Source organism: Uloborus diversus, chromosome 5, assembly GCF_026930045.1.
Source record: "Uloborus diversus isolate 005 chromosome 5, Udiv.v.3.1, whole genome shotgun sequence".
Classification (NCBI taxonomy): domain Eukaryota; kingdom Metazoa; phylum Arthropoda; class Arachnida; order Araneae; family Uloboridae; genus Uloborus; species Uloborus diversus.
Window position 1 is genome coordinate 148,186,645 of NC_072735.1, and position 24,058 is coordinate 148,210,702.

Here is a 24,058-nt window from a genome sequence, read left to right on the forward strand (position 1 = left end):
CCTTTCGCTGTAACTATATTACGTTACATGTCATAGTTGTGCGCATTAATTCATTAAAAACAGCGAGATTTTTTTTATCTTTATCAAACGCTACTTTTTGCACACTACGGGGAATTTGAGCTTTTTTTTTTTGCTCTACTTAAATGAAAAAAAGCGGTTTTTTGAGTGTTCTTCGTTTTTATTAAGAAATGGGTGAGGAGGTCAAAATAAATAGAGATGGATAAGAAAATGTAGAGATAGATTGTAAAGGTAGATAGCCGCCGAAGGCGGCAATCTTGGCGTAAAAATGTGAATGGCACAAAAAAAAGATAGAGATGGATTGATTAATACTGCTGCCAAATTTATTTAAACAGCCGCCGAAGGCGGCAAACTTGAAGTAAAAAGGTAAATGACAAGTTAGCCAAACAGCCGCCGTAGGTGGTTGCTTGCACATTGGGTGTCAATGCCCCCCTCCGTCCCCCACATACACCATGACTTTGAAAAAACAATGCTTTCACATAAAAGTGGAAGTGCTTTTTGTTATTATTCGACAAAATTTGCATGAAGAGTACGTCGTTTGTGTCTCCCCTCCCCCTCCTTTAAAAATATTCCAAACGACGAAACTGGAGACAGATCTAGAAAATATTTTATTCAAATTATTAATGATATAGATAGATATAGATTGATTGACACCGCCACGAAATTTATTTAAGCAGCCGCCGATGGCGGCAACATTGGCGTAAAAAAACGAATGATAATACTGATTAATAGAGAAAAACATTGATTAATGTCGTCGCTAAATTGTTTAAGCAGCCGCCGAAGGCGGCACCCCTGGCGTAAAAAGGCAGACCAGCTGGTCGCCGCAGGCGGCTAGTAATAAAATAAGATGTTTGTGTGTGTGTGTGTGTGGCGCGCTTCCCGGGAAAACGGTAAGGCCTAAAAAGATCAAATTTGGTATACAGGTGCTGCTTTTGCCGAAGATGTGCACCTCGGGCTTCGATTTTTGATATTTTAATTAGAAAAAAAAGTTATTTAATGTTTTATGTGTTTTTTTTGCACTTTTTACCTCACAGACCCCGAACCAATTGCACCACACGAATATTTTTTGTATTATAGTGTAGGAAATTTAATTTCAAATATGATGAATGAAAAAATTTTGAAGATAGAGCAATTTTTGTATTTTTTATGAATTTTTGAAAAAACCTTCAATTTGCATTTTTTTTCTGGGTTTTATATTTTTCTAATATCATCCTGCGAGAAGTATCAAAGCCTCATTTCTAAAATTTAAGTTGGTAATAGTAAGAACATTGCGCCCTCTTCAGAAGAAAAAAGTTCTTAAAAATACGCAATAGTTTTTTTTTTTTACAATTTTTGTAATGCTGAACACATCATATATTTCTACGCATCGGTCGAAAAAAGCATTCTTCAATCTTCTATGCCTCTGACGTCACTACTTGGATTTCGATTCAATATTTACGATGGAATCTTAATCGCAAACAATGTTAATCTTTTTTTTTTACTATATAGCTTACTTCTACATATTATGACGTGATGACCACGTTTTGTTTCCGGCAGCGCTTGCTTTTTTTCTTTCCTTTTTTTTTTGTTTAATTTAGGGAATGCATATATTTCATTTTCCATCTCCCCTCCCCCCTCCCCCCCCCCCCAAGCTGGACGTTTTGCTGTTTCGATATTACGTTACATTTCATAGTTGTGCGCATTTAATTCAATAAAAACAGCGAGATTTTTTTTTTCTTTGTCAAACGCCACTTATTGCACACTACGGGGAATTTGGGCTTTTTTTTTTTTTTTTTTGCTCTGCCTAAATAAAAAAAAAGTGGTTTTTTGAGTGATCTTCGTTTTCATTAGGAAATGGACGGGGAGGATAAAATAAATAGAGATGCATAAGAAAATTTAGAGATAGATCGTAAAGGTAGATGGCGTAAAAATGTGAATGGCACAAAAAAAGATAGAGATGGATTGATTAATACTGCAGCCAAATTTGTTTAAACAGCCGCCGAAGGCGGCAAACTTGAAGTAAAAAGGTAAATGACAAGTTAGCCAAACAGCCGCCGTAGGTGGCTGCTTGCACAGAAAGGCGACTGGCGTAAGAAGGCGAACCAGCTGGTAGCCGCAGGCGGCTAGTCTTAAATAATTATTTTATTACTTTTAAATGAATGATGCACTTTTTTCTCTCCATCGCTAAACGAGCTGTCGATAGCTCAGTTGGCAGAGCGGTGGACTGTAGATGATGAAAGAGAAATCCATAGATCGCTGGTACGAATCCGGCTTGACTGAGAATTTATTTCCTAGATTTAAAAAAATTATGTTTATCCTTAATCACGAATATAGTCTTTCGTCCAGGTTGCATTATGCAAACCGTCCTTACGTCGGTACAAAGATCGATAGAGTGTAGCTGCTAAAACACTGAGGAGGATTTTTAGAATGGGAAAATATTTTTTCTATCTTCTATACATATCTATACATATAATAAAATAAGATGTTTGTGTGTGTGTGTGTGTGGCGCGCATCTCGGGAAAACGGTGAGGCCTAGAAAGATGAAATTTGGTATACAGGTTTAGTTTTTGCTGAAGTTGTGCACCTCGGGCTTCGATTTTTGATATTTTAATTGGAAAAAAAGTTATTTAATGTTTTATGTGATTTTTAGCACTTTTTAGTACTTTTAACCTCACAGACCCCGAACCAATCGCGCCAGACAAATATTTTTGATACTATAGTATCGGAAATTTAATTTTAAATATGATGAACAAAAAAATTTTGAAGATAGAGCAATTTTTGTATTTTTTATGAATTTTTGAAAAAACCTTTAATTTGCATGTTTTCCTGGGTTTTATTTTTTTCTAATATCATCCTGCGATTATCAAAGCCTCATTTCTGAAATTTAAGTTGGTAATAGAAAAACCATTTCGCCCTCTTCAAAAGAAAAAAGTTCTTAAAAATAAGCAATAGTTTTTTTTTACAATATTTTTAATGCTGAACACAGCATGCGAGACCCACGCATCATGTCCTTTCACGCATCAGTCGAAAAAAAGCGTTCTTCAATCTTTTATACCTGTGACGTCACTACTTGGGTTTCGATTCGATATTTACAACGGAATCTTAATCGCAAGCAATGTTAATCTTTTTTTTACTATATAGCTTACTTCATTTTCTGACGTGATGACCACGTGTTTTTTCGGCAGCGCTTGCTTTTTTTCTTTCCTTTTTTTTTTTTTTTTTTTGTTTTATTTAGGGATTGCATTTATTTCTTTTTTCATCCCCCCCCCCCCAAGCTGGACCTTTCGCTGTAACTATATTACGTTACATGTCATAGTTGTGCGCATTAATTCATTAAAAACAGCGAGATTTTTTTTATCTTTATCAAACGCTACTTTTTGCACACTACGGGGAATTTGAGCTTTTTTTTTTTTTTCCTCTACTTAAATGAAAAAAAGCGGTTTTTTTGAGTGTTCTTCGTTTTTATTAAGAAATGGGTGAGGAGGTCAAAATAAATAGAGATGGATAAGACAATGTAGAGATAGATTGTAAAGGTAGATAGCCGCCGAAGGCGGCAATCTTGGCGTAAAAATGTGAATGGCACAAAAAAAAGATAGAGATGGATTGATTAATACTGCTGCCAAATTTATTTAAACAACCGCCGAAGGCGGCAAACTTGAAGTAAAAAGGTAAATGACAAGTTAGCCAAACAGCCGCCGTAGGTGGTTGCTTGCACATTGGGTGTCAATGCCCCCCTCCGTCCCCCACATACACCATGACTTTGAAAAAACAATGCTTTCACATAAAAGTGGAAGTGCTTTTTGTTATTATTCGACAAAATTTGCATGAAGAGTACGTCGTTTGTGTCTCCCCTCCCCCTCCTTTAAAAATATTCCAAACGACGAAACTGGAGACAGATTTAGAAAATATTTTATTCAAATTATTAATGATATAGATAGATATAGATTGATTGACACCGCCACGAAATTTATTTAAGCAGCCGCCGATGGCGGCAACATTGGCGTAAAAAAACGAATGATAATACTGATTAATAGAGAAAAACATTGATTAATGTCGTCGCTAAATTATTTAAGCAGCCGCCGAAGGCGGCACCCCTGGCGTAAAAAGGCAGACCAGCTGGTCGCCGCAGGCGGCTAGTAATAAAATAAGATGTTTGTGTGTGTGTGTGTGTGGCGCGCTTCCCGGGAAAACGGTAAGGCCTAAAAAGATCAAATTTGGTATACAGGTGCTGCTTTTGCCGAAGATGTGCACCTCGGGCTTCGATTTTTGATATTTTAATTAGAAAAAAAAGTTATTTAATGTTTTATGTGTTTTTTTGCACTTTTTACCTCACAGACCCCGAACCAATTGCACCACACGAATATTTTTTGTATTATAGTGTAGGAAATTTAATTTCAAATATGATGAATGAAAAAATTTTGAAGATAGAGCAATTTTTGTATTTTTTATGAATTTTTGAAAAAACCTTCAATTTGCATTTTTTTCTGGGTTTTATATTTTTCTAATATCATCCTGCGAGAAGTATCAAAGCCTCATTTCTAAAATTTAAGTTGGTAATAGTAAGAACATTGCGCCCTCTTCAGAAGAAAAAAGGTCTTAAAAATACGCAATGATTTTTTTTTTTACAATTTTTGTAATGCTGAACACATCATATATTTCTACGCATCGGTCGAAAAAAGCATTCTTCAATCTTCTATGCCTCTGACGTCACTACTTGGATTTCGATTCAATATTTACGATGGAATCTTAATCGCAAACAATGTTAATCTTTTTTTTTTACTATATAGCTTACTTCTACATATTATGACGTGATGACCACGTTTTGTTTCCGGCAGCGCTTGCTTTTTTTCTTTCCTTTTTTTTTGTTTAATTTAGGGAATGCATATATTTCATTTTCCATCTCCCCTCCCCCTCCCCCCCCCCCCAAGCTGGACGTTTTGCTGTTTCGATATTACGTTACATTTCATAGTTGTGCGCATTTAATTCAATAAAAACAGCGAGATTTTTTTTTCTTTGTCAAACGCCACTTATTGCACACTACGGGGAATTTGAGCTTTTTTTTTTTTTTTGCTCTGCCTAAATAAAAAAAAAGTGGTTCTTTGAGTGATCTTCGTTTTCATTAGGAAATGGACGGGGAGGATAAAATAAATAGAGATGCATAAGAAAATTTAGAGATAGATCGTAAAGGTAGATGGCGTAAAAATGTGAATGGCACAAAAAAAGATAGAGATGGATTGATTAATACTGCAGCCAAATTTGTTTAAACAGCCGCCGAAGGCGGCAGACTTGAAGTAAAAAGGTAAATGACAAGTTAGCCAAACAGCCGCCGTAGGTGGCTGCTTGCACAGAAAGGCGACTGGCGTAAGAAGGCGAACCAGCTGGTAGCCGCAGGCGGCTAGTCTTAAATAATTATTTTATTACTTGTAAATGAATGATGCACTTTTTTCTCTCCATCGCTAAACGAGCTGTCGATAGCTCAGTTGGCAGAGCGGTGGACTGTAGATGATGAAAGAGAAATCCATAGATCGCTGGTTCGAATCCGGCTTGACGGAGAATTTATTTCCTAGATTTAAAAAAATTATGTTTATCCTTAATCACGAATATAGTCTTTCGTCCAGGTTGCATTATGCAAACCGTCCTTACGTCGGTACAAAGATCGATAGAGTGTAGCTGCTAAAACACTGAGGAGGATTTTTAGAATGGGAAAATATTTTTTCTATCTTCTATACATATCTATACATATAATAAAATAAGATGTTTGTGTGTGTGTGTGTGGCGCGCATCTCGGGAAAACGGTGAGGCCTAGAAAGATGAAATTTGGTATACAGGTTTAGTTTTTGCTGAAGTTGTGCACCTCGGGCTTCGATTTTTGATATTTTAATTGGAAAAAAAGTTATTTAATGTTTTATGTGATTTTTAGCACTTTTTAGTACTTTTAACCTCACAGACCCCGAACCAATCGTGCCAGACAAATATTTTTGATACTATAGTGTCGGAAATTTAATTTTAAATATGATGAACAAAAAAATTTTGAAGATTGAGCAATTTTTGTATTTTTTATGAATTTTTGAAAAAAACCTTTAATTTGCATGTTTTCCTGGGTTTATTTTTTTCTAATATCATCCTGCGATTATCAAAGCCTCATTTCTGAAATTTAAGTTGGTAATAGAAAAACCATTTCGCCCTCTTCAAAAGAAAAAAGTTCTTAAAAATACGCAATAGTTTTTTTTTACAATATTTTTAATGCTGAACACATCATGCGAGACCCACGCATCATGTCCTTTCACGCATCAGTCGAAAAAAGCGTTCTTCAATCTTTAATACCTGTGACGTCACTACTTGGGTTTCGATTCGATATTTACGACGGAATCTTAATCGCAAGCAATGTTAATCTTTTTTTACTATATAGCTTACTTCATTTTCTGACGTGATGACCACGTGTTTTTTCGGCAGCGCTTGCTTTTTTTCTTTCCTTTTTTTTTTTTTTGTTTTATTTAGGGATTGCATTTATTTCTTTTTCCATCCCCCCCCCCAAGCTGGACCTTTCGCTGTAACTATATTACGTTACATGTCATAGTTGTGCGCATTAATTCATTAAAAACAGCGAGATTTTTTTTATCTTTATCAAACGCTACTTTTTGCACACTACGGGGAATTTGAGCTTTTTTTTTTTTTTTTTGCTCTACTTAAATGAAAAAAAGCGGTTTTTTGAGTGTTCTTCGTTTTTATTAAGAAATGGGTGAGGAGGTCAAAATAAATAGAGATGGATAAGAAAATGTAGAGATAGATTGTAAAGGTAGATAGCCGCCGAAGGCGGCAATCTTGGCGTAAAAATGTGAATGGCACAAAAAAAAGATAGAGATGGATTGATTAATACTGCTGCCAAATTTATTTAAACAACCGCCGAAGGCGGCAAACTTGAAGTAAAAAGGTAAATGACAAGTTAGCCAAACAGCCGCCGTAGGTGGTTGCTTGCACATTGGGTGTCAATGCCCCCCTCCGTCCCCCACATACACCATGACTTTGAAAAAACAATGCTTTCACATAAAAGTGGAAGTGCTTTTTGTTATTATTCGACAAAATTTGCATGAAGAGTACGTCGTTTGTGTCTCCCCTCCCCCTCCTTTAAAAATATTCCAAACGAGGAAACTGGAGACAGATCTAGAAAATATTTTATTCAAATTATTAATGATATAGATAGATATAGATTGATTGACACCGCCACGAAATTTATTTAAGCAGCCGCCGATGGCGGCAACATTGGCGTAAAAAAACGAATGATATACTGATTAATAGAGAAAAACATTGATTAATGTCGTCGCTAAATTGTTTAAGCAGCCGCCGAAGGCGGCACCCCTGGCGTAAAAAGGCAGACCAGCTGGTCGCCGCAGGCGGCTAGTAATAAAATAAGATGTTTGTGTGTGTGTGTGGCGCGCTTCCCGGGAAAACGGTAAGGCCTAAAAAGATCAAATTTGGTATACAGGTGCTGCTTTTGCCGAAGATGGGCACCTGGGGCTTCAATTTTTGATATTTTAATTAGAAAAAAAAGTTATTTAATGTTTTATGTGTTTTTTTGCACTTTTTACCTCACAGACCCCGAACCAATTGCACCACACGAATATTTTTTGTATTATAGTGTAGGAAATTTAATTTCAAATATGATGAATGAAAAAATTTTGAAGATAGAGCAATTTTTGTATTTTTTATGAATTTTTGAAAAAACCTTCAATTTGCATTTTTTTCTGGGTTTTATATTTTTCTAATATCATCCTGCGAGAAGTATCAAAGCCTCATTTCTAAAATTTAAGTTGGTAATAGTAAGAACATTGCGCCCTCTTCAGAAGAAAAAAGTTCTTAAAAATACGCAATATTTTTTTTTTTACAATTTTTTTAATGCTGAACACATCATATATTTCTACGCATCGGTCGAAAAAAGCATTCTTCAATCTTCTATGCCTCTGACGTCACTACTTGGATTTCGATTCAATATTTACGATGGAATCTTAATCGCAAACAATGTTAATCTTTTTTTTTTTACTATATAGCTTACTTCTACATATTATGACGTGATGACCACGTTTTGTTTCCGGCAGCGCTTGCTTTTTTTCTTTCCTTTTTTTTTTTTGTTTAATTTAGGGAATGCATATATTTCATTTTCCATCTCCCCCCCCTCCCCCCCCCAAGCTGGACGTTTTGCTGTTTCGATATAACGTTACATTTCATAGTTGTGCGCATTTAATTCAATAAAAACAGCGAGATTTTTTTTTCTTTGTCAAACGCCACTTATTGCACACTACGGGGAATTTGAGCTTTTTTTTTTTTTTTTTTTTTTTTGCTCTACCTAAATAAAAAAAAAGTGGTTTTTTGAGTGATCTTCGTTTTCATTAGGAAATGGACGGGGAGGTTAAAATAAATAGAGATGCATAAGAAAATTTAGAGATAGATCGTAAAGGTAGATGGCGTAAAAATGTGAATGGCACAAAAAAAGATAGAGATGGATTGATTAATACTGCAGCCAAATTTGTTTAAACAGCCGCCGAAGGCGGCAAACTTGAAGTAAAAAGGTAAATGACAAGTTAGCCAAACAGCCGCCGTAGGTGGCTGCTTGCACAGAAAGGCGACTGGCGTAAGAAGGCGAACCAGCTGGTCGCCGCAGACGGCTAGTCTTAAATAATTATTTTATTACTTGTAAATGAATGATGCACTTTTTTCTCTCCATTGCTAAACGAGCCGTCGATAGCTCAGTTGGCAGAGCGGTGGACTGTAGATGATGAAACAGAAATCCATAGGTCGCTGGTTCGAATCCGGCTCAACGGAGAAAGTATTTTTTAGATTTAAAATAATTATTTTTATCCTTAATCACGAATATAGTCTTTCGTCCAGGTTGCATTATGCAAACAGTCCGTACATCAGTACAAAGATCGATAGAGTGTAGCTGCTAAAACACTTAGGAGGCTTTTTCGAATGGGAAAATATTTTCTGTATTTTAAAATATATATTTTATTACTTGTAAATGAATGATACACTTTCTTCTCTTCTTCACTCAACGCCCCGTCGATAGCTCAGTTGGCAGAGAGGTGGACTGTAGTTGGTAAAGCAGATATTCATAGGTCGCTGGTTCGAATCCGGCTCGACGGATAAATTATTTCCTATATTTAAAACAATTATTTGTATTCTTCATAACGAATATAGTCTTTCTTCCAAGTTGCTTTATGCAAGCCGTCGGTACCTCAGTATAAAGTTCAATAGAGTGTATGCGCTAAAACACTGAGGAGGATTTTTAGAACGGGAAAATATTTTTTGTATCTTAAATAATTATTTTATTACTTGTAAATGAATGATGCACTTTCTTCTCTCCATTGCTAAACGAGCCGACGATAGCTCAGTTGGCAGAGCGGTGGACTGTAGATGATGAAACAGAAATCCATAGGTCGCTGGTTCGAATCCGGCTCGACGGATAAATTATTTCCTATATTTAAAACAATTATTTGTATTCTTCATAACGAATATAGTCTTTCTTCCAAGTTGCTTTATGCAAGCCGTCAGTACCTCAGTAGAAAGTTAAATAGAGTGTAGGCAATAAACACTCAGGAGGATTTTTCGAATGGAAAAATATTTTTTTTTTATCTTAAATAATTATTGTATTACTTGTAAATGAATGATACACTTTCTTCTCTCCATTGCTACGCGAGCTGTCGATAGCTCAGTTGGCAGAGCGGTGGACTGTAGTTGGTAAAGCAGAAATCCATAGGTCGGTGGATCGAATCCGGCTCGACGGAAACATTATTTTCTATATTTAAAACAATTATTTGTATTCTTGATAACGAATATAGTATTTCTTCCAAGTTGCTTTATGCAAGCCGTCGGTACCTCAGTATAAATTTCAATAGAGTGTAGGCGCTAAAACACTTAGGAGGATTTTTAGAATGGGAAAATATTTTTTGTATCTTAAATAATTATTTTATTACTTGTAAATGAATGATGCACTTTCCATTCTCCATTGCTAAACGTGCCGTCGATAGCTCAGTTGGCAGAGCGGTGGACTGGAGATGATGAAACAGAAATCCATAGGTCAATGGTTCGAATCCGGCTCGACGGAGAATTATTTTCTATATTTAAAACAATTATTTGTATTCTTGATAACGAATATAGTCTTTCTTCCAAGTTGCTTTATGCAAGCCGTCGGTACCTCAGTATATAAAGTTCAATAGAGTGTAGGCGCTAAAACACTGAGGAGGATTTTTAGAATGGGAAAATATTTTTTGTATCTTAAATAATTATTTTATTCCTTGTAAATGAATGATGCACTTTCTTCTCTAAATCGCTAAACGAGCCGTCGATAGCTCAGTTGGCAGAGCGGTGGACTGTAGATGATGAAAGAGAAATCAATAGATCGCTGGTTCGAATCCGGCTCGACGGAGAAATTATTTTCTATTTTTAAAACAATTATTTGTATTCTTGATAACGAATATAGTCTTTCTTCCAAGTTGCTTTATGCAAGCCGTCGATACCTCAGTATGAAGTTCAATAGAGTGTAGGCGCTAAAACACTGAGGAGGATTTTTAGAATGGGAAAATATTTTTTTGTATCTTAAATAATTATTTTATTACTTGCAAATGAATGATGCACTTTCTTCTTTAAATTGCTAAACGAGCCGTCGATAGCTCAGTTGGCAGACCGGTGGACTGTAGATGATGAAACAGAAATCCATAGGTCGCTGGTTCGAATCCGGCTCGACAAAGCAATTATTTTCTATATTTAAAACAATTATTTGTATTCTTCATAACGAATATAGTCTTTCTTCCAAGTTGCTTTATGCAAGCCATCAGTACCTGAGTAGAAAGTTAAATAGAATGTAGGCAATAAACACTCAGGAGAATTTTTCGAATGGGAAAATATTTTTTGTATCTTAAATAATTATTTTATTACTTGTAAATGAATGATACACTTTCTTCTCTCCAGTACTACGCGAGCCGTCGATAGCTCAGTTGGCAGAGCGGTGGACTGTAGTTGGTAAAGCAGAAATCCATAGGTCGCTGGTTCGAATCCGGCTCGACGGAAAAATTATTTTCTATATTTAAAACAATTATTTGTATTCTTCATAACGAATATAGTCTTTCTTCCAAGTTGCTTTATGCAAGCCGTCGGTACCTCAGTATAAAGTTAAATAGAGTGTGAGCAATAAACACTCAGAAGGATTTTTCGAATGGGAAAATATTTTTTGTATCTTAAATAATTATTTTATTTCTCGTAAATGAATGATACACTTTCTTCTCTCCATTACTACGCGAGGCGTCGATAGCTCAGTTGGCAGAGCGGTGGACTGTAGTTGGTAAAGCAGAAATCCATAGGTCGCTGGTTCGAATCCGGCTCGACGGAAAAATTATTTTCTATATTTAAAACAATTATTTGTATTCTTCATAACGAATATAGTCTTTCTTCCAAGTTGCTTTATGCAAGCCGTCGGTACCTCAGTAGAAAGTTAAATAGAGTGTAGGTAGTAAACACTCAGGAGGATTTTTCGAATGGGAAAATATTTTTTGCATCTTAAATAATTATTTTATTACTTGTAAATGAATGATACACTTTCTTCTCTCCATTGTTACGCGAGCCGTCGATAGCTCTGTTGGCAGAGCGGTGGACAGTAGATGATGAAACAGAAATCTATAGGTCGCTGGTTCGAATCCGGCTCGACGGAAACATTATTTTCTATATTTAAAACAATTATTTGTATTCTTGATAACGAATATAGTCTTTCTTCCAAGTTGCTTTATGCAAGCCGTCTGTACCTCAGTATAAATTTCAATAGAGTGTAGGCGCTAAAACACTTAGGAGGATTTTTAGAATGGGAAAATATTTTTTGTATCTTAAATAATTATTTTATTACTTGTAAATGAATGATGCACTTTCTTCTCTCCATCGCTAAACGAGCCGTCGATAGCTCAGTTGGCAGAGCGGTTGACTGTAGATGATGAAACAGAAATCCATAGGTCGCTGGTTCGAATCCGGCTCGACGGAGAATTATTTTCTATATTTAAAACAATTATTTGTATTCTTGATAACGAATATAGTCTTTCTTCCAAAATGCTTTATGCAAGCCGTCGGTACCTCAGTATAAAGTTCAATAGAGTGTAGGCGCTAAAACACTCAGGAGAATTTTTCGAATGGGAAAATATTTTTTGTATCTTAAATAATTATTTTATTACTTGTAAATGAATGATACACTTTCTTCTCTCCATTGCTACGCGAGCCGTCGATAGCTCAGTTGGCAGAGCGGTGGACTGTAGTTGGTAAAGCAGAAATCCATAGATCGCTGGTTCGAATCCGGCTCGACGGAAAAATTATTTTCTATATTTAAAACAATTATTTGTATTCTTCATAACGAATATAGTCTTTCTTCCAAGTTGCTTTATGCAAGCCGTCGGTACCTCAGTATAAAGTTAAATAGAGTGTAGGCAATAAATATTTAGAAGGATTTTTCGAATGGGAAAATATTTTTTGTATCTTAAATAATTATTTTATTACTCGTAAATGAATGATACACTTTCTTCTCTCCATTACTACGCGAGCCGTCGATAGCTCAGTTGGCAGAGCGGTGGACTGTAGTTGGTAAAGCAGAAATCCATAGGTCGCTGGTTCGAATCCATCTCGACGGAAAAATTATTTTCTATATTAAAAACAATTATTTGTATTCTTCATAACGAATATAGTCTTTCTTCCAAGTTGCTTTATGCAAGCCGTCGGTACCTCAGTAGAAAGTTAAATAGAGTGTAGGTAATAAACACTCAGGAGGATTTTTCGAATGGGAAAATATTTTTTGTATCTTAAATAATTATTTTATTACTTGTAAATGAATGATACACTTTCTTCTCTCCATTGCTACGCGAGCCGTCGATAGCTCAGTTGGCAGAGCGTTGGACCGTAGATGATGAAACAGGAATCCATAGGTCGCTGGTTCGAATCCGGCTCGACGGAAACATTATTTTCTATATTTAAAACAATTATTTGTATTCTTGATACTGAATATAGTCTTTCTTCCAAGTTGCTTTATGCAAGCCGTCGGTACCTCAGTATAAAGTTAACTAGAGTGTGGGCAATAAACACTCAGGAGGATTTTTCGAATGGGAAAATATTTTTTGTATCTTAAATAATTATTTTATTTCTCGTAAATGAATGATACACTTTCTTCTCTCCATTACTACGCGAGGCGTCGATAGCTCAGTTGGCAGAGCGGTGGACTGTAGTTGGTAAAGCAGAAATCCATAGGTCGCTGGTTCGAATCCGGCTCGACGGAAAAATTATTTTCTATATTTAAAACAATTATTTGTATTCTTCATAACGAATATAGTCTTTCTTCCAAGTTGCTTTATGCAAGCCGTCGGTACCTCAGTAGAAAGTTAAATAGAGTGTAGGTAGTAAACACTCAGGAGGATTTTTCGAATGGGAAAATATTTTTTGTATCTTAAATAATTATTTTATTACTTGTAAATGAATGATACACTTTCTTCTCTCCATTGTTACGCGAGCCGTCGATAGCTCTGTTGGCAGAGCGGTGGACAGTAGATGATGAAACAGAAATCTATAGGTCGCTGGTTCGAATCCGGCTCGACGGAAACATTATTTTCTATATTTAAAACAATTATTTGTATTCTTGATAACGAATATAGTCTTTCTTCCAAGTTGCTTTATGCAAGCCGTCTGTACCTCAGTATAAATTTCAATAGAGTGTAGGCGCTAAAACACTTAGGAGGATTTTTAGAATGGGAAAATATTTTTTGTATCTTAAATAATTATTTTATTACTTGTAAATGAATGATGCACTTTCTTCTCTCCATCGCTAAACGAGCCGTCGATAGCTCAGTTGGCAGAGCGGTTGACTGTAGATGATGAAACAGAAATCCATAGGTCGCTGGTTCGAATCCGGCTCGACGGAGAATTATTTTCTATATTTAAAACAATTATTTGTATTCTTGATAACGAATATAGTCTTTCTTCCAAAATGCTTTATGCAAGCCGTCGGTACCTCAGTATAAAGTTCAATAGAGTGTAGGCGCTAAAACACTCAGGAGAATTTTTCGAATGGGAAAATATTTTTTGTATCTTAAATAATTATTTTATTACTTGTAAATGAATGATACACTTTCTTCTCTCCATTGCTACGCGAGCCGTCGATAGCTCAGTTGGCAGAGCGGTGGACTGTAGTTGGTAAAGCAGAAATCCATAGATCGCTGGTTCGAATCCGGCTCGACGGAAAAATTATTTTCTATATTTAAAACAATTATTTGTATTCTTCATAACGAATATAGTCTTTCTTCCAAGTTGCTTTATGCAAGCCGTCGGTACCTCAGTATAAAGTTAAATAGAGTGTAGGCAATAAATATTTAGAAGGATTTTTCGAATGGGAAAATATTTTTTGTATCTTAAATAATTATTTTATTACTCGTAAATGAATGATACACTTTCTTCTCTCCATTACTACGCGAGCCGTCGATAGCTCAGTTGGCAGAGCGGTGGACTGTAGTTGGTAAAGCAGAAATCCATAGGTCGCTGGTTCGAATCCATCTCGACGGAAAAATTATTTTCTATATTAAAAACAATTATTTGTATTCTTCATAACGAATATAGTCTTTCTTCCAAGTTGCTTTATGCAAGCCGTCGGTACCTCAGTAGAAAGTTAAATAGAGTGTAGGTAATAAACACTCAGGAGGATTTTTCGAATGGGAAAATATTTTTTGTATCTTAAATAATTATTTTATTACTTGTAAATGAATGATACACTTTCTTCTCTCCCTTGCTACGCGAGCCGTCGATAGCTCAGTTGGCAGAGCGGTGGACAGTAGATGATGAAACAGGAATCCATAGGTCGCTGGTTCGAATCCGGCTCGACGGAAACATTATTTTCTATATTTAAAACAATTATTTGTATTCTTGATACTGAATATAGTCTTTCTTCCAAGTTGCTTTATGCAAGCCGTCGGTACCTCAGTATAAATTTCAATAGAGTGTAGGCGCTAAAACACTTAGGAGGATTTTTAGAATGGGAAAATATTTTTTGTATCTTAAATAATTATTTTATTACTTGTAAATGAATGATGCACTTTCTTCTCTCCATCGCTAAACGAGCCGTCGATAGCTCAGTTGGCAGAGCGGTGGACTGTAGATGATGAAACAGAAATCCATAGGTCGCTGGTTAGAATCCGGCTCGACGGAGAATTATTTTCTATATTTAAAACAATTATTTGTATTCTTGATAACGAATATAGTCTTTCTTCCAAGTTGCTTTATGCAAGCCGTCGGTACCTCAGTATAAAGTTCAATAGAGTGTAGGCGCTAAAACACTGAGGAGGATTTTTAGAATGGGAAAATATTTTTTGTATCTTAAATAATTATTTTATTTTTTTGTAAATGAATGATACACTTTCTTCTCTCCATTGCTACACGAGCCGTCGATAGCTCAGTTGGCAGAACGGTGGATTGTAGTTAGTAAAGCAGAAATCCACAGGTCGCTGGTTCGAATCCGGCTCGACAAAGAAATTATTTTCTATATTTAAAACACGTATTTGTATTCTTTATAACGAATATAGTCTTTCTTCCAACTTGCTTTATGCAAGCCATCGGTACCTCAGTAGAAAGTTAAATAGAGTGTAGGCAATAAACACTCAGGAGGATTTTTCGAATGGGAAAATATTTTTTGTATCTTAAACAATTATTTTATTACTTGTAAATGAATGATACACTTTCTTCTCTCCATCGCTAAACGAGCCGTCGATAGCTCAGTTGGCAGAGCGGTGGACTGTAGATGATGAAACAGAAATCCATAGGTCGCTGGTTCGAATCCGGCTCGACGGAGAATTATTTTCTATATTTAAAACAATTATTTGTATTCTTGATAACAAATATAGTCTTTCTTCCAAGTTGCTTTATGCAAGCCGTCGGTACCTCAGTATAAAGTTCAATAGAGTGTAGGCGCTAAAACACTGAGGAGGATTTTTAGAATGGGAAAATATTTTTTGTATCTTAAATAATTATTTTATTGCTTGTAAATGAATGATGCACTTTCTTCTCTCCATTGCTAAACGAGCCGTCGATAGCTCAGTTGGCAGAGCGGTGGACTGTAGATGATGAAACAGAAATCCATAGGTCGCTGGTTCGAATCCATCTCGACGGAAAAATTATTTTCTATATTAAAAACAATTATTTGTATTCTTCATAACGAATATAGTCTTTCTTCCAAGTTGCTTTATGCAAGCCGTCGGTACCTCAGTAGAAAGTTAAATAGAGTGTAGGTAATAAACACTCAGGAGGATTTTTCGAATGGGAAAATATTTTTTGTATCTTAAATAATTATTTTATTTCTTGTAAATGAATGATACACTTTCTTCTCTCCATTGCTACGCGAGCCGTCGATAGCTCAGTTGGCAGAACGGTGGACTGTAGTTAGTAAAGCAGAAATCCACAGGTCGCTGGTTCGAATCCGGCTCGACAAAGAAATTATTTTCTATATTTAAAACACGTATTTGTATTCTTTATAACGAATATAGTCTTTCTTCCAACTTGCTTTATGCAAGCCATCGGTACCTCAGTAGAAAGTTAAATAGAGTGTAGGCAATAAACACTCAGGAGGATTTTTCGAATGGGAAAATATTTTTTGTATCTTAAATAATTATTTTATTACTTGTAAATGAATGATACACTTTCTTCTCTCCATCGCTAAACGAGCCGTCGATAGCTCAGTTGGCAGAGCGGTGGACTGTAGATGATGAAACAAAAATCCATAGGTCGCTGGTTCGAATCCGGCTCGACGGAGAATTATTTTCTATATTTAAAACAATTATTTGTATTCTTGATAACGAATATAGTCTTTCTTCCAAGTTGCTTTATGCAAGCCGTCGGTACCTCAGTATAAATTTCAATAGAGTGTAGGCGCTAAAACACTTAGGAGGATTTTTAGAATGGGAAAATATTTTTTGTATCTTAAATAATTATTTTATTACTTGTAAATGAATGATGCACTTTCTTCTCTCCATCGCTAAACGAGCCGTCGATAGCTCAGTTGGCAGAGCGGTGGACTGTAGATGATGAAACAGAAATCCATAGGTCGCTGGTTCGAATCCGGCTCGACGGAGAATTATTTTCTATATTTAAAACAATTATTTGTATTCTTGATAACAAATATAGTCTTTCTTCCAAGTTGCTTTATGCAAGCCGTCGGTACCTCAGTATAAAGTTCAATAGAGTGTAGGCGCTAAAACACTGAGGAGGATTTTTAGAATGGGAAAATATTTTTTGTATCTTAAATAATTATTTTATTGCTTGTAAATGAATGATGCACTTTCTTCTCTCCATTGCTAAACGAGCCGTCGATAGCTCAGTTGGCAGAGCGGTGGACTGTAGATGATGAAACAGAAATCCATAGGTCGCTGGTTCGAATCCGGCTCGACAAAGAAATTATTTTCTATATTTAAAACACGTATTTGTATTCTTCATAACGAATATAGTCTTTCTTCCAACTTGCTTTATGCAAGCCATCGGTACCTCAGTAGAAAGTTAAATAGAGTGTAGGCAATAAACACTCAGGAGGATTTTTCGAATGGGAAAATATTTTTTGTATCTTAAATAATTATTTTATTACTTGTAAATGAATAATACACTTTCTTCTCTCCATTGCTACGCGAGCCGTCGATAGCTCAGTTGGCAGAACGGTGGACTGTAGTTGGTAAAGCAGAAATCCATAGGTCGCTGGTTCGAATCCATCTCGACGGAAAATTATTTTCTATATTAAAAACAATTATTTGTATTCTTCATAACGAATATAGTCTTTCTTCCAAAATGCTTTATGCAAGCCGTCGGTACCTCAGTATAAAGTTCAATAGAGTGTAGGCGCTAAAACACTCAGGAGAATTTTTCGAATGGGAAAATATTTTTTGTATCTTAAATAATTATTTTATTACTTGTAAATGAATGATACACTTTCTTCTCTCCATTGCTACGCGAGCCGTCGATAGCTCAGTTGGCAGAGCGGTGGACTGTAGTTGGTAAAGCAGAAATCCATAGATCGCTGGTTCGAATCCGGCTCGACGGAAAAATTATTTTCTATATTTAAAACAATTATTTGTATTCTTCATAACGAATATAGTCTTTCTTCCAAGTTGCTTTATGCAAGCCGTCGGTACCTCAGTATAAAGTTAAATAGAGTGTAGGCAATAAATATTTAGAAGGATTTTTCGAATGGGAAAATATTTTTTGTATCTTAAATAATTATTTTATTACTCGTAAATGAATGATACACTTTCTTCTCTCCATTACTACGCGAGCCGTCGATAGCTCAGTTGGCAGAGCGGTGGACTGTAGTTGGTAAAGCAGAAATCCATAGGTCGCCGGTTCGAATCCATCTCGACGGAAAAATTATTTTCTATATTAAAAACAATTATTTGTATTCTTCATAACGAATATAGTCTTTCTTCCAAGTTGCTTTATGCAAGCCGTCGGTACCTCAGTAGAAAGTTAAATAGAGTGTAGGTAATAAACACTCAGGAGGATTTTTCGAATGGGAAAATATTTTTTGTATCTTAAATAATTATTTTATTACTTGTAAATGAATGATACACTTTCTTCTCTCCCTTGCTACGCGAGCCGTCGATAGCTCAGTTGGCAGAGCGGTGGACAGTAGATGATGAAACAGGAATCCATAGGTCGCTGGTTCGAATCCGGCTCGACGGAAACATTATTTTCTATATTTAAAACAATTATTTGTATTCTTGATACTGAATATAGTCTTTCTTCCAAGTTGCTTTATGCAAGCCGTCGGTACCTCAGTATAAATTTCAATAGAGTGTAGGCGCTAAAACACTTAGGAGGATTTTTAGAATGGGAAAATATTTTTTGTATCTTAAATAATTATTTTATTACTTGTAAATGAATGATGCACTTTCTTCTCTCCATCGCTAAACGAGCCGTCGATAGCTCAGTTGGCAGAGCGGTGGACTGTAGATGATGAAACAGAAATCCATAGGTCGCTGGTTAGAATCCGGCTCGACGGAGAATTATTTTCTATATTTAAAACAATTATTTGTATTCTTGATAACGAATATAGTCTTTCTTCCAAGTTGCTTTATGCAAGCCGTCGGTACCTCAGTATAAAGTTCAATAGAGTGTAGGCGCTAAAACACTGAGGAGGATTTTTAGAATGGGAAAATATTTTTTGTATCTTAAATAATTATTTTATTTTTTTGTAAATGAATGATACACTTTCTTCTCTCCATTGCTACACGAGCCGTCGATAGCTCAGTTGGCAGAACGGTGGATTGTAGTTAGTAAAGCAGAAATCCACAGGTCGCTGGTTCGAATCCGGCTCGACAAAGAAATTATTTTCTATATTTAAAACACGTATTTGTATTCTTTATAACGAATATAGTCTTTCTTCCAACTTGCTTTATGCAAGCCATCGGTACCTCAGTAGAAAGTTAAATAGAGTGTAGGCAATAAACACTCAGGAGGATTTTTCGAATGGGAAAATATTTTTTGTATCTTAAACAATTATTTTATTACTTGTAAATGAATGATACACTTTCTTCTCTCCATCGCTAAACGAGCCGTCGATAGCTCAGTTGGCAGAGCGGTGGACTGTAGATGATGAAACAGAAATCCATAGGTCGCTGGTTCGAATCCGGCTCGACGGAGAATTATTTTCTATATTTAAAACAATTATTTGTATTCTTGATAACAAATATAGTCTTTCTTCCAAGTTGCTTTATGCAAGCCGTCGGTACCTCAGTATAAAGTTCAATAGAGTGTAGGCGCTAAAACACTGAGGAGGATTTTTAGAATGGGAAAATATTTTTTGTATCTTAAATAATTATTTTATTGCTTGTAAATGAATGATGCACTTTCTTCTCTCCATTGCTAAACGAGCCGTCGATAGCTCAGTTGGCAGAGCGGTGGACTGTAGATGATGAAACAGAAATCCATAGGTCGCTGGTTCGAATCCATCTCGACGGAAAAATTATTTTCTATATTAAAAACAATTATTTGTATTCTTCATAACGAATATAGTCTTTCTTCCAAGTTGCTTTATGCAAGCCGTCGGTACCTCAGTAGAAAGTTAAATAGAGTGTAGGTAATAAACACTCAGGAGGATTTTTCGAATGGGAAAATATTTTTTGTATCTTAAATAATTATTTTATTTCTTGTAAATGAATGATACACTTTCTTCTCTCCATTGCTACGCGAGCCGTCGATAGCTCAGTTGGCAGAACGGTGGACTGTAGTTAGTAAAGCAGAAATCCACAGGTCGCTGGTTCGAATCCGGCTCGACAAAGAAATTATTTTCTATATTTAAAACACGTATTTGTATTCTTTATAACGAATATAGTCTTTCTTCCAACTTGCTTTATGCAAGCCATCGGTACCTCAGTAGAAAGTTAAATAGAGTGTAGGCAATAAAAGACTCAGGAGGATTTTTCGAATGGGAAAATATTTTTTGTATCTTAAATAATTATTTTATTACTTGTAAATGAATGATACACTTTCTTCTCTCCATCGCTAAACGAGCCGTCGATAGCTCAGTTGGCAGAGCGGTGGACTGTAGATGATGAAACAAAAATCCATAGGTCGCTGGTTCGAATCCGGCTCGACGGAGAATTATTTTCTATATTTAAAACAATTATTTGTATTCTTGATAACGAATATAGTCTTTCTTCCAAGTTGCTTTATGCAAGCCGTCGGTACCTCAGTATAAATTTCAATAGAGTGTAGGCGCTAAAACACTTAGGAGGATTTTTAGAATGGGAAAATATTTTTTGTATCTTAAATAATTATTTTATTACTTGTAAATGAATGATGCACTTTCTTCTCTCCATCGCTAAACGAGCCGTCGATAGCTCAGTTGGCAGAGCGGTGGACTGTAGATGATGAAACAGAAATCCATAGGTCGCTGGTTCGAATCCGGCTCGACGGAGAATTATTTTCTATATTTAAAACAATTATTTGTATTCTTGATAACAAATATAGTCTTTCTTCCAAGTTGCTTTATGCAAGCCGTCGGTACCTCAGTATAAAGTTCAATAGAGTGTAGGCGCTAAAACACTGAGGAGGATTTTTAGAATGGGAAAATATTTTTTGTATCTTAAATAATTATTTTATTGCTTGTAAATGAATGATGCACTTTCTTCTCTCCATTGCTAAACGAGCCGTCGATAGCTCAGTTGGCAGAGCGGTGGACTGTAGATGATGAAACAGAAATCCATAGGTCGCTGGTTCGAATCCGGCTCGACAAAGAAATTATTTTCTATATTTAAAACACGTATTTGTATTCTTCATAACGAATATAGTCTTTCTTCCAACTTGCTTTATGCAAGCCATCGGTACCTCAGTAGAAAGTTAAATAGAGTGTAGGCAATAAACACTCAGGAGGATTTTTCGAATGGGAAAATATTTTTTGTATCTTAAATAATTATTTTATTACTTGTAAATGAATAATACACTTTCTTCTCTCCATTGCTACGCGAGCCGTCGATAGCTCAGTTGGCAGAACGGTGGACTGTAGTTGGTAAAGCAGAAATCCATAGGTCGCTGGTTCGAATCCATCTCGACGGAAAATTATTTTCTATATTAAAAACAATTATTTGTATTCTTCATAACGAATATAGTCTTTCTTCCAAGTTGCTTTATGCAAGCCGTCGGTACCTCAGTAGAAAGTTAAATAGAGTGTAGGTAATAAACACTCAGGAGGATTTTTCGAATGGGAAAATATTTTTTGTATCTTAAATAATTATTTTATTACTTGTAAATGAATGATACACTTTCTTCTCTCCATTGCTACGCGAGCCGTCGATAGCTCAGTCGGCAGAACGGTGGACTGTAGTTGGTAAAGCAGAAATCCATAGGTCGCTGGTTCGAATCCATCTCGACGGAAAATTATTTTCTATATTAAAAACAATTATTTGTATTCTTCATAACGAATATAGTCTTTCTTCCAAGTTGCTTTATGCAAGCCGTCGGTACCTCAGTAGAAAGTTAAATAGAGTGTAGGTAATAAACACTCAGGAGGATTTTTCGAATGGGAAAATATTTTTTGTATCTTAAATAATTATTTTATTACTTGTAAATGAATGATACACTTTCTTCTCTCCATTGCTACGCGAGCCGTCGAAAGCTCAGTTGGCAGAGCGGTGGACAGTAGATGATGAAACAGGAATCCATATGTCGCTGGTTCGAATCCGGCTCGACGGAAACATTATTTTCTATATTTAAAACAATTATTTGTATTCTTGATAACGAATATAGTCTTTCTTCCAAGTTGCTTTATGCAAGCCGTCGGTACCTCAGTATAAATTTCAATAGAGTGTAGGCGCTAAAACACTTAGGAGGATTTTTAGAATGGGAAAATATTTTTTGTATCTTAAATAATTATTTTATTACTTGTAAATGAATCATGCACTTTCTTCTCTCCATCGCTAAACGAGCCGTCGATAGCTCAGTTGGCAGAGCGGTGGACTGTAGATGATGAGACAGAAATCCATAGGTCGCTGGTTCGAATCCATCTCGACAGAAAAATTATTTTCTATATTAAAAACAATTATTTGTATTCTTCATAACGAATATAGTCTTTCTTCCAAGTTGCTTTATGCAAGCCGTCGGTACCTCAGTAGAAAGTTAAATAGAGTGTAGGCAATAAACACTCAGGAGGATTTTTCGAATGGGAAAATATTTTTTGTATCTTAAATAATTATTTTATTACTTGTAAATGAATGATACACTTTCTTCTCTCCATTGCTACGCGAGCCGTCGATAGCTCAGTTGGCAGAACGGTGGACTGTAGTTAGTAAAGCAGAAATCCACAGGTCGCTGGTTCGAATCCGGCTCGACAAAGAAATTATTTTCTATATTTAAAACACGTATTTGTATTCTTCATAACGAATATAGTCTTTCTTCCAACTTGCTTTATGCAAGCCATCGGTACCTCAGTAGAAAGTTAAATAGAGTGTAGGCAATAAACACTCAGGAGGATTTTTCGAATGGGAAAATATTTTTTGTATCTTAAATAATTATTTTATTACTTGTAAATGAATGATACACTTTCTTCTCTCCATTGCTACGCGAGCCGTCGAAAGCTCAGTTGGCAGAGCGGCGGACAGTAGATGATGAAACAGGAATCCATAGGTCGCTGGTTCGAATCCATCTCGACGGAAAAATTATTTTCTATATTAAAAACAATTATTTGTATTCTTCATAACGAATATAGTCTTTCTTCCAAGTTGCTTTATGCAAGCCGTCGGTACCTCAGTAGAAAGTTAAATAGAGTGTAGGCAATAAACACTCAGGAGGATTTTTCGAATGGGAAAATATTTTTTGTATCTTAAATAATTATTTTATTACTTGTAAATGAATGATACACTTTCTTCTCTCCATAGCTACGCGAGCCGTCGATAGCTCAGTTGGCAGAACGGTGGACTGTAGTTAGTAAAGCAGAAATCCACAGGTCGCTGGTTCGAATCCGGCTCGACAAAGAAATTATTTTCTATATTAAAAACACGTATTTGTATTCTTTATAACGAATATAGTCTTTCTTCCAACTTGCTTTATGCAAGCCATCGGTACCTCAGTAGAAAGTTAAATAGAGTGTAGGCAATAAACACTCAGGAGGATTTTTCGAATGGGAAAATATTTTTTGTATCTTAAATAATTATTTTATTTCTTGTAAATGAATGATACACTTTCTTCTCTCCATTGCTACGCGAGCCGTCGATAGCTCAGTTGGCAGAACGGTGGACTGTAGTTAGTAAAGCAGAAATCCACAGGTCGCTGGTTCGAATCCGGCTCGACAAAGAAATTATTTTCTATATTTAAAACACGTATTTGTATTCTTTATAACGAATATAGTCTTTCTTCCAACTTGCTTTATGCAAGCCATCGGTACCTCAGTAGAAAGTTAAATAGAGTGTAGGCAATAAACACTCAGGAGGATTTTTCGAATGGGAAAATATTTTTTGTATCTTAAATAATTATTTTATTACTTGTAAATGAATGATACACTTTCTTCTCTCCATCGCTAAACGAGCCG

The 24,058-nt window shown here is 35.7% G+C and overlaps 13 non-coding genes across 13 annotated transcripts; all 13 read left to right on the forward strand.

Annotated features, from left to right (window-relative positions):
- Positions 1 to 10,009: 10,009 nt before the first annotated feature.
- Trnas-gga (transfer RNA serine (anticodon GGA)) lies at positions 10,010 to 10,096 on the forward strand. Its single transcript is given in 2 exon segments — positions 10,010 to 10,046; positions 10,061 to 10,096. It is a non-coding gene; the product is annotated as a tRNA-Ser (tRNA).
- An 874-nt stretch (positions 10,097 to 10,970) lies between these two features.
- Trnay-gua (transfer RNA tyrosine (anticodon GUA)) lies at positions 10,971 to 11,057 on the forward strand. The gene is given in 2 exon segments: positions 10,971 to 11,007; positions 11,022 to 11,057. It is a non-coding gene; the product is annotated as a tRNA-Tyr (tRNA).
- Positions 11,058 to 12,247: 1,190 nt separating this feature from the next.
- Positions 12,248 to 12,334, forward strand: Trnay-gua (transfer RNA tyrosine (anticodon GUA)). The gene is given in 2 exon segments: positions 12,248 to 12,284; positions 12,299 to 12,334. It is a non-coding gene; the product is annotated as a tRNA-Tyr (tRNA).
- A 1,828-nt stretch (positions 12,335 to 14,162) lies between these two features.
- Trnay-gua (transfer RNA tyrosine (anticodon GUA)) lies at positions 14,163 to 14,249 on the forward strand. The gene is given in 2 exon segments: positions 14,163 to 14,199; positions 14,214 to 14,249. It is a non-coding gene; the product is annotated as a tRNA-Tyr (tRNA).
- An 871-nt stretch (positions 14,250 to 15,120) lies between these two features.
- On the forward strand, positions 15,121 to 15,207 carry Trnay-gua (transfer RNA tyrosine (anticodon GUA)). The gene is given in 2 exon segments: positions 15,121 to 15,157; positions 15,172 to 15,207. It is a non-coding gene; the product is annotated as a tRNA-Tyr (tRNA).
- A 552-nt stretch (positions 15,208 to 15,759) lies between these two features.
- Positions 15,760 to 15,846, forward strand: Trnay-gua (transfer RNA tyrosine (anticodon GUA)). The gene is given in 2 exon segments: positions 15,760 to 15,796; positions 15,811 to 15,846. It is a non-coding gene; the product is annotated as a tRNA-Tyr (tRNA).
- An 870-nt stretch (positions 15,847 to 16,716) lies between these two features.
- Trnay-gua (transfer RNA tyrosine (anticodon GUA)) lies at positions 16,717 to 16,803 on the forward strand. The gene is given in 2 exon segments: positions 16,717 to 16,753; positions 16,768 to 16,803. It is a non-coding gene; the product is annotated as a tRNA-Tyr (tRNA).
- A 232-nt stretch (positions 16,804 to 17,035) lies between these two features.
- Positions 17,036 to 17,122, forward strand: Trnay-gua (transfer RNA tyrosine (anticodon GUA)). Its single transcript is given in 2 exon segments — positions 17,036 to 17,072; positions 17,087 to 17,122. It is a non-coding gene; the product is annotated as a tRNA-Tyr (tRNA).
- An 870-nt stretch (positions 17,123 to 17,992) lies between these two features.
- On the forward strand, positions 17,993 to 18,079 carry Trnay-gua (transfer RNA tyrosine (anticodon GUA)). Its single transcript is given in 2 exon segments — positions 17,993 to 18,029; positions 18,044 to 18,079. It is a non-coding gene; the product is annotated as a tRNA-Tyr (tRNA).
- Positions 18,080 to 18,950: 871 nt separating this feature from the next.
- Trnay-gua (transfer RNA tyrosine (anticodon GUA)) lies at positions 18,951 to 19,037 on the forward strand. The gene is given in 2 exon segments: positions 18,951 to 18,987; positions 19,002 to 19,037. It is a non-coding gene; the product is annotated as a tRNA-Tyr (tRNA).
- Positions 19,038 to 19,589: 552 nt separating this feature from the next.
- Trnay-gua (transfer RNA tyrosine (anticodon GUA)) lies at positions 19,590 to 19,676 on the forward strand. The gene is given in 2 exon segments: positions 19,590 to 19,626; positions 19,641 to 19,676. It is a non-coding gene; the product is annotated as a tRNA-Tyr (tRNA).
- Positions 19,677 to 20,547: 871 nt separating this feature from the next.
- Positions 20,548 to 20,634, forward strand: Trnay-gua (transfer RNA tyrosine (anticodon GUA)). Its single transcript is given in 2 exon segments — positions 20,548 to 20,584; positions 20,599 to 20,634. It is a non-coding gene; the product is annotated as a tRNA-Tyr (tRNA).
- Positions 20,635 to 20,866: 232 nt separating this feature from the next.
- On the forward strand, positions 20,867 to 20,953 carry Trnay-gua (transfer RNA tyrosine (anticodon GUA)). Its single transcript is given in 2 exon segments — positions 20,867 to 20,903; positions 20,918 to 20,953. It is a non-coding gene; the product is annotated as a tRNA-Tyr (tRNA).
- Positions 20,954 to 24,058: the final 3,105 nt, after the last annotated feature.